This window comes from Pelmatolapia mariae, linkage group LG8, assembly GCF_036321145.2.
Source record: "Pelmatolapia mariae isolate MD_Pm_ZW linkage group LG8, Pm_UMD_F_2, whole genome shotgun sequence".
Lineage (NCBI taxonomy): Eukaryota > Metazoa > Chordata > Actinopteri > Cichliformes > Cichlidae > Pelmatolapia > Pelmatolapia mariae.
Window position 1 is genome coordinate 24,833,543 of NC_086234.1, and position 7,422 is coordinate 24,840,964.

General features: G+C 38.5%; 1 long non-coding RNA gene across 1 annotated transcript; it reads left to right on the top strand.

The window, feature by feature from the left end:
• Positions 1–2,104: 2,104 nt before the first annotated feature.
• Positions 2,105–3,225, top strand: LOC134633091 (uncharacterized). Its single transcript, XR_010094667.1, has 3 exons — positions 2,105–2,119; positions 2,481–2,575; positions 3,166–3,225. It is a non-coding gene; the product is annotated as an uncharacterized LOC134633091 (long non-coding RNA).
• The last annotated feature ends 4,197 nt before the right edge of the window (positions 3,226–7,422 follow it).

A 7,422-nucleotide genomic window follows, 5' to 3' on the forward strand; every position in this document is an offset into this window, starting at 1 on the left:
GTTTACTGGTGGTTAGTTGAGCAGGCTACAAAGTCAAGCTCAGCCCACATTCCCAATAGATCAGATGTTGCTGGATGATATATATGCCAGCTGACATCAGCTGATGTGAGACTGATGAGGATCCAACTGGCAAATCAGTGTGCACCGTTCAATGTTCTTTAGCGTGACTACAGTTGTTGCATTCTGCAAGCTGCTTTGTAACCCATTTTCACACCAGCTCCTCCCTTTCCAAATTGTTTCTGATGTTGTGTCTATTGTCACTCGTGCCTGCTCTGTTCTGTACAGGGTGGCGATTTTGCTGATCTACCCATCCTATGCTCCTCATACTTTCCACATTTGCACACAGTAGGGTGGAGAGATCTCAGAACAGAGCTATATTGTTAGATATAAATTAATGCAGATGGAAATGACAATCTTGTTTTGGCTCTAGTGGTTCTGACTGAACTGCAGTCAGGGGACATGCCTCAGCAACAACTGGACAGATTACATTTGAATTCAGTGCAGACTTCCATGGTTTCTATTGACATCATATGACAAAATTCTTGCAAAACTTACGGCATTAAGACTAATCATTGCAGTATTGTATGCATGGATGGTTGTAGACTTCATCCACGCGAACTGATTTAATTTGATTTGATTAGGGATGGCCCCATCCAGTCTTTTCTGGTTCTGATCCAGTACCTACACCTTGGCTGTGGGTATCTGCCAATACTAATACCATAGATAAATGAATAATTTGCTTCCCACACTGAGAGGAAAAGTCTGGCAGTCATAAATAAAAACATCTAAGGTGGAGCTGCCAGGGAAGAGGAAAATGGGAAGACCACAGAGAAGTATCATGGATGTAGTGGAGGAGGACACGTACACTGAAAAAAGGGGACTGGCCATCTCTTGGATTTATGCAAGCATCTTGCATGAATTTAACACAATTGCCTCATGTTTTAAGGTTAAATGTAACTATATAGTGTAAAAACTACATGATATGCAGAAAGGGTGTATTCAATTGTACATATCATGTTCAGTTGAAGTAAGTCAATAATATAGCAACGTTAAATCTCGTGAAACCACGCGTGATTTCATCTCGCGGGCTTTGGATCGTGGTTTAAAAAAGGCATCCAGCTCTGTCAAGTCGAGCAGTCAACTCTACCTTTTTTGGTATGTCTTGATTTTTTTGAATTAATATTTCCCATATTTCAGCCAAATATAGTTAAACGTCTAGATTGTCGCCATGTAACATGCTAAAAAAGAGCCGTTAGCTTATTTGTTGTTTTATCTGTTGTCAAAGAATTGGCGCTTTTTCATTTGAATTTGTCTTTGGCACAAGAGCCGTAATATCACATTAAACCTAATTACGAGGCGCTCATAACATAATTTGGTTTTCTTTGTGAATAGATTTGCCAACTTATTCTTCAGTTACATTGTGTATTTACTGCACCGTGGTGTTAGTGATCTTTAGCTAACATCATCAGCGGCATTATGCTAGCTTACATCCCTACCCCTCCTGCCCTCACCTGCTGTCCTTTTGGGGTTTTTTTTTTGCTGCAAATTGAGAGACGACCTCTATTCTGCTTTTCACCAGGAGTCAGCTGATGGATTGTGGGTTCAAGGTGTTATGGTGAGAAAGTATATTCTATTTTTGCTTAAGGTTTCTGTAATTTAATTATAATAGATTTTATTTAATTATTAGGTGCATGCATACTCAACAGACCACCCTATAAATACAACTGAGAAATCCAAAATCTGCCATAGGTTTAACTTATACCTCTATGTATTGTAAGAAAGGTGATTACTGGACTCACATTAATGCAAACTTGAACTAAAATGAGGTTGTAACTTGTGGGTTGACAGCTTTGAATTTTTTTTAATCCCATAAGAGCTAGAAACACAGGTTTTATTCAACAAAACATTACTGTTTAACCAAGCACAGTGCCTGCTGTTATTTCAAAATAATTTTATGTCATTTCAGATAAAATGCAGCATTCCAGTGCATCCCAACCATGCCTTTACAGTCAAGGTTTCTGACGGAGCTGAGTTTCTCTCTGACAGTCTGCTGAGAGTGTTTGCAAAGTGATCGGCGCAACAGGGCACAAAGCTAAAGGATGTAGCTGCCATGATGACAGTAAGAACTTTAATATTCTTTAACTACAAAGTGTATATGTATTGCATTAGGTCAGTAAAAGATTTTTGTACTGCATCCATTGAAACAGTCAACTATTACCTGTGAGTACTGATTCCACTGAAAGGATCCCATAATTTTCATTTACTGCCCCACTGAGAAAAAATTCTTTTTAAAAAAATATATGTTCTGGAAACTATATATCCATAAAGTTGATGTCAAACAGGAACTTTTGATATTGCTTTGTAGATGCTGGTGTTGCATGTTGACTGGTTTAAAAAGTCAAGAGTTTTTGTCTGGCATCATTTTCTTCTGTGCTACTGAAAACTTTGAGTTCACAAATCTGTTTTCTTTGTTATAATAGTTAAGGATGACATTAATGCTCGAAGGGAGTCCCTCATCAAAGTGCTCCGCATCTGAGTGAAAGACAATTGCAACATCTTGGTGCAGGAGTTCATGGTGAGTGTTTTATAAGTAGATTGTGGCTTTGCAACATTTAAAAATGCATTTAGTTATCCACTTGATCCTTATTGGACTGGTTAGGACCAGTAGTCCTCTTTAATCATTTGAAGTTCACATGAGGCCTGGTAGTGAACTCGGCCGCCGGCCCTTGAGGCCCCACCCCTGTATTAGGGGTCACATCAGTGTGAAAAACTTTAAATTTGTCATTCTAGTGAACAAAGGAAAATCCCACCAATATTTACATTAGCTTTTGTTTGGAAAAAAAAAGACCAACTGACTAACAGCTAACCAAATTGTGGGGCTGAAAGTCTAAATTCTAGCATCTTCTGAGTGACATAACCTGGATTTCTGATGGGCCGGTGTCTTTCTAACAAAAACTAATGTAAAGCATTTGAAATTATTATGTTTTTCACTCTCTCTTAGAAACTCTGTTAGCCCATGAATGGCAGCATGGCGGCCACTCTTTGGCTATAGCTATTTACTATGTTGCTTGCATTGGTTTAAATTACTCGAACATTAGAACTGGTAGATTAAAAAAGAGATGAGTTTAAAAAGGAATCTTAAAGAAATGTTTTGTGTTTAACCAGGACTTGACTGAGGCCACTGCACAGATTGAGAAAACCACAGTGAACATCTATCTTCAGAGATGCGCCAGGCAATTACTTTTCTGATGTTGGCATCATCATCGAGGGTATAGTAGTTCTTCAAGATCTGGATAACGTGACCTTTGCAGTAGCCATGCTGTTTGGACCTTTTTTATTCCTTCAATATGAGTTACCCATCACAACTCTGCTACACTTTTGAGGTTATTCAAAGGATGGTAATGGAGTTGGATGCAACTCAGCTCTCAAGAAAAGCTCACAACTAAGACAAAACTGCTCCTGCAAGGAAAGCTCACTGTTATGCATGTGAGGTGATCAGCTCTAGGTGAGAGGACATTTAAATCTCACACTTGTTCTGCTGCATTTTGGAAGCTCAATTCCAGGATCAGATCGCAGGGTTTATTTTTAAATACTCTGCAACTGCCATGAGGAGAGAGCCGTTTTTTTTTTTTTTGTTGTTGTTTGTTTTTTCCTTTTGCTCTGTACAAGTTCTCTGTTTGTCTGTTTGGCAGCGTTTTTCAATTTCTGTTTGTATTTTTTCTTTCTTTTACTAGTGAAGAGATGTAGCGTGAACAGTTATACAGTCTAAATATCCCATATGGGTCATGTGAAATTGTATTTTCAGTTTCATTCAGTTGAAGTAAAGAACGTTGAATATTTCTAAGTGTGCTGTGCTGTTTTGAACCAAGATGTCACAGTATGATCAGTGCTGTAATTTTTGACAGTCACTGTATCAATGTTATTTTTGCATCTCTTCAATAAAGGTTTTGACCTGCAAGTGCTAATTTCTTTAGTTATTGGGGTAAAATGGGTAATGTTAATAGGAAGGTGTTTGCCAATTCCGTAACCTAATTTAATGTTAATGGAAACTAACACTACCTCAAATTGTTTAGTTATAATTGTTGTTTAACTGAATCTTGACGTCAGAGGCCTTAAATAGAATGTTTTGTATTGTTCTTCCACAAGATGGTTACCTGTAACATTTTTCAAAAGAAACAGTCTAATTTCTTTGCTGTGATTGATTCCAGAGAACACGGAAAAACTGACATTATTTAACTGTTGATTTATATAGATTCAGTAGAGGAGTAATGTCAGTTTAATTCTTTACCTACTGTCAATGCAGTGAAATTAGGCATTTTGTTTTGAAAGGTTACTGGTGGATGCCAGCAACCATCTTGGAAGAGAACAATACAATCTGTTATAAGGCCTCCATTTGAAAATTGTGTAATTGATACTAGAATATAATAGCAAAATGTAATTTGAAGATAACATGTAGTATCTAAGTGACCAAGTAGTATTGGGTAAAAGTTACTGAATCGTGTTGGGATAAAGTGAGAAAATTTTGAAGGATTAAAATATTCCAAGAGCTGAAATTACTTCATCAAAACATGTTTAAGTCACATTTTATCAACACAAATTGCACAGGTTTATTGAACATGAATAAATCGTGTTAATTTAACTCGATTGTTTAAGTTGTTGCCAAAGCAAAACATCTGTGTGCAACAAATGTCCACTATTGAATTAAGTAAATCCAACAACATATTTTTTTCAGTGTAGAGGGTTGGTGTGACAGATGAGGATGCCAGGGACATGGTAACATGGAGACACATGATCCATATCCTCAGAAGAGGAGCAAGAACAACTGTTCCCCATCTTACTTATTTTCACTGATGTTTTTCAGATCAAACTGAGAGTTTCTCCATATACTTCGTCACACACAGGTGTGTCACTGACAGGACGCAGCTGAACTGAAACAGTATTTAATTGTGTTAACAAGAACACAATACCATAGGTTTATCAATAGATTATCAATAAGTGTTACACCAAACCAACATCCTCACCTCCAACAGGTTACGGCAGATATCTGCCCCTCCCTGGTTCTGCCCGAAGTTTCTTCCTGTTAAAAGGGAGTTTTTCCTTCCCACTGGAACCAAGTGTTTGCTCACGGGATGTCCTCTGTTGGAGTTTTTCACTCATGTCAGTTCACCAAGATTACATTGCAGTTACATCAAAACTGTCCCTATGCTGTTAGCTTCCTCTATGCTACATTAGCTCAGCTACTAGCTGCTGCTGTTGCATGGTAAAGTAAACACAGAGCAACACAACTGAATGGAACAGATTGGACCATGGATTGGCTCATGGGAACTGATATCTAGTCCAGCTTTTTTGGGTCAGTATTGGACCAATATCCAATCCAGATATTGGATCTGCGCATCCCTGCTTTTGATCAGCTATCTTTTCGGCTCATCTCATTCGCCTTCTTCGCAAGTTTTAGAGTCACTGTTTCCTAAAGAAGATAGCAAAATGTTCTATGTGTATCCCTCTTTTTGCCGCTTGCTTGTTCAATCTAATATCCATCCTAGCATTGTCCAAATTCAAACTATCTGGATCTCATTAGAACAATGATTGTGGCAAGTGATAAATCCCAAACAAGACAGTTTGTTAATCAATCCCTGCAGACCGTGCTTAAAGTTCGTAGGTGATTTTACATTGGCCACTAAAAGCATAAAAATTGGAAATTCGCACGTTCCATTAGAACATTTTATTGTCTGTAATTTACTATTACTTGTAAATTCCAACAACTAAAAAAGGCAGTAAATCCCGATTCAAGGTTGGTGTAGAACCGCATATGTTTAGGAAATCTTCAGTGAAGTGAGACATTTTTAAAGCCTACATTACTTTCTCAACTACTTATAAAATCTTGTGCAGTCATTCTAGTGCTGACATACATGTCCACATATATGCTGTTTGAAAATTAGTCATCATTTGAATTATGCCTATGACTCTGTTTATGCTAGCAGACCTTTAGACACCTTGAGACAGATGAGAACATACACAGTACCAGCAACCAGCTCCAGTGGTTGCTGTGAACAGCAGTACACCCCTGATCTGCTTATTCAGAGTTTCTCAGATCTGAATTTAACCATCTGACTCAGGCTGTAATCATTTAGTCTGTGACAGATGCCACAAATAAACTTTTTTAAAGAAAATGTCACAAACTAACTGTGCTGCCGTGAGGGATGACAGTCTAAGCCATCCACTCATTTTTTTTGCTGTTGGGTATGATGTACAAGCTATGTTATAGTGTAGGGCCTGAGTAAGGGTTAAGAACATAAGCACTGCCATGTGTTTTGCTAGGCAGAGTGGGTCTGTTTTGCCAGGCCAATCATCTACTGTTGGCTGTTTAAACTATGGAACTGGGACTTTCTTCTGCCAGCCTCTGCTGCCAGTGGACCAGTGGACTTGGCTGAGTACAACTCTCTCTCCCTCCATGGCACTTAGTGCAGAGCTATTCAGCCAATAGACTATGATCTTTTGCAGAAATGGGCTGGAAACAGGACTGCCGAGGGCTGCAGGCCGGGTTATAATCTTCAGCAGTATGCCCAGTACTCTTGGCTTAAGCTGAGCCGCTCTCAAATACCCTCTAATTCTCCTAATGCAAGGCCTTGGCTCAGGCATCTGCACAGACAAGCCCTCTGCCAGTTTGTTCCTTTTTATTGTCATTATTAAGTTTTTATTTATTCTTATCAGTGGCGCTAAAGCAATTGTGATCCAAGCAGGCAGCTGTATGTTGTGAGACATGGAGACATGTACACCTTAGTCAGCTGTTTTTTTCAAAGTCTTGCAAAAGTCGGCGAGCACAGCAAGAATCTAACGTTAATGGCTGATGATTCTATTCCCAGTGGAGTTAATCTTACAAAATGTATTTATTAAATGTATGGCACTTCAAAGCATCTGCTAAATGACGTGCTACATCACAGGTAAAAGATTCAATATGTAATTATCAGGAACTTCTGGAGCACTCATATCTAGTCCTTTTACATTTAAATTTGCGTAACTGTAGATTTCTGTTCTTTCAGGAAGCGCCACATTATGTATCAATCATTAGTCTCATACATCATAGGAAAACTCATCCTTGATCTTAAGATGTGTGACCTGTGACCATTGGCACACTACACTTAGACTGAAAATAGGTAACATGGTTCATGTTTAAGCAAAAAGCAACCGGACATCATTTTTATTGTGCGTGCCCTACCAAAACAAACTAAAACACTCATTTATATTTTAATGGTGATCACAACAGACAACAAAGAAAGCAAGCAAAGTGATTTTTGTGCTGTTTTTATTTTGTGTGTGTGTAAGTGTGCAACTGGTGTGGTTTTGGTGTAGCAGCTTACTGGCTCCTTGTTTCCTGGTTTACAGTAGAGTCTAAGTGCATAATGAGAGTCCTGTAAACCTTTG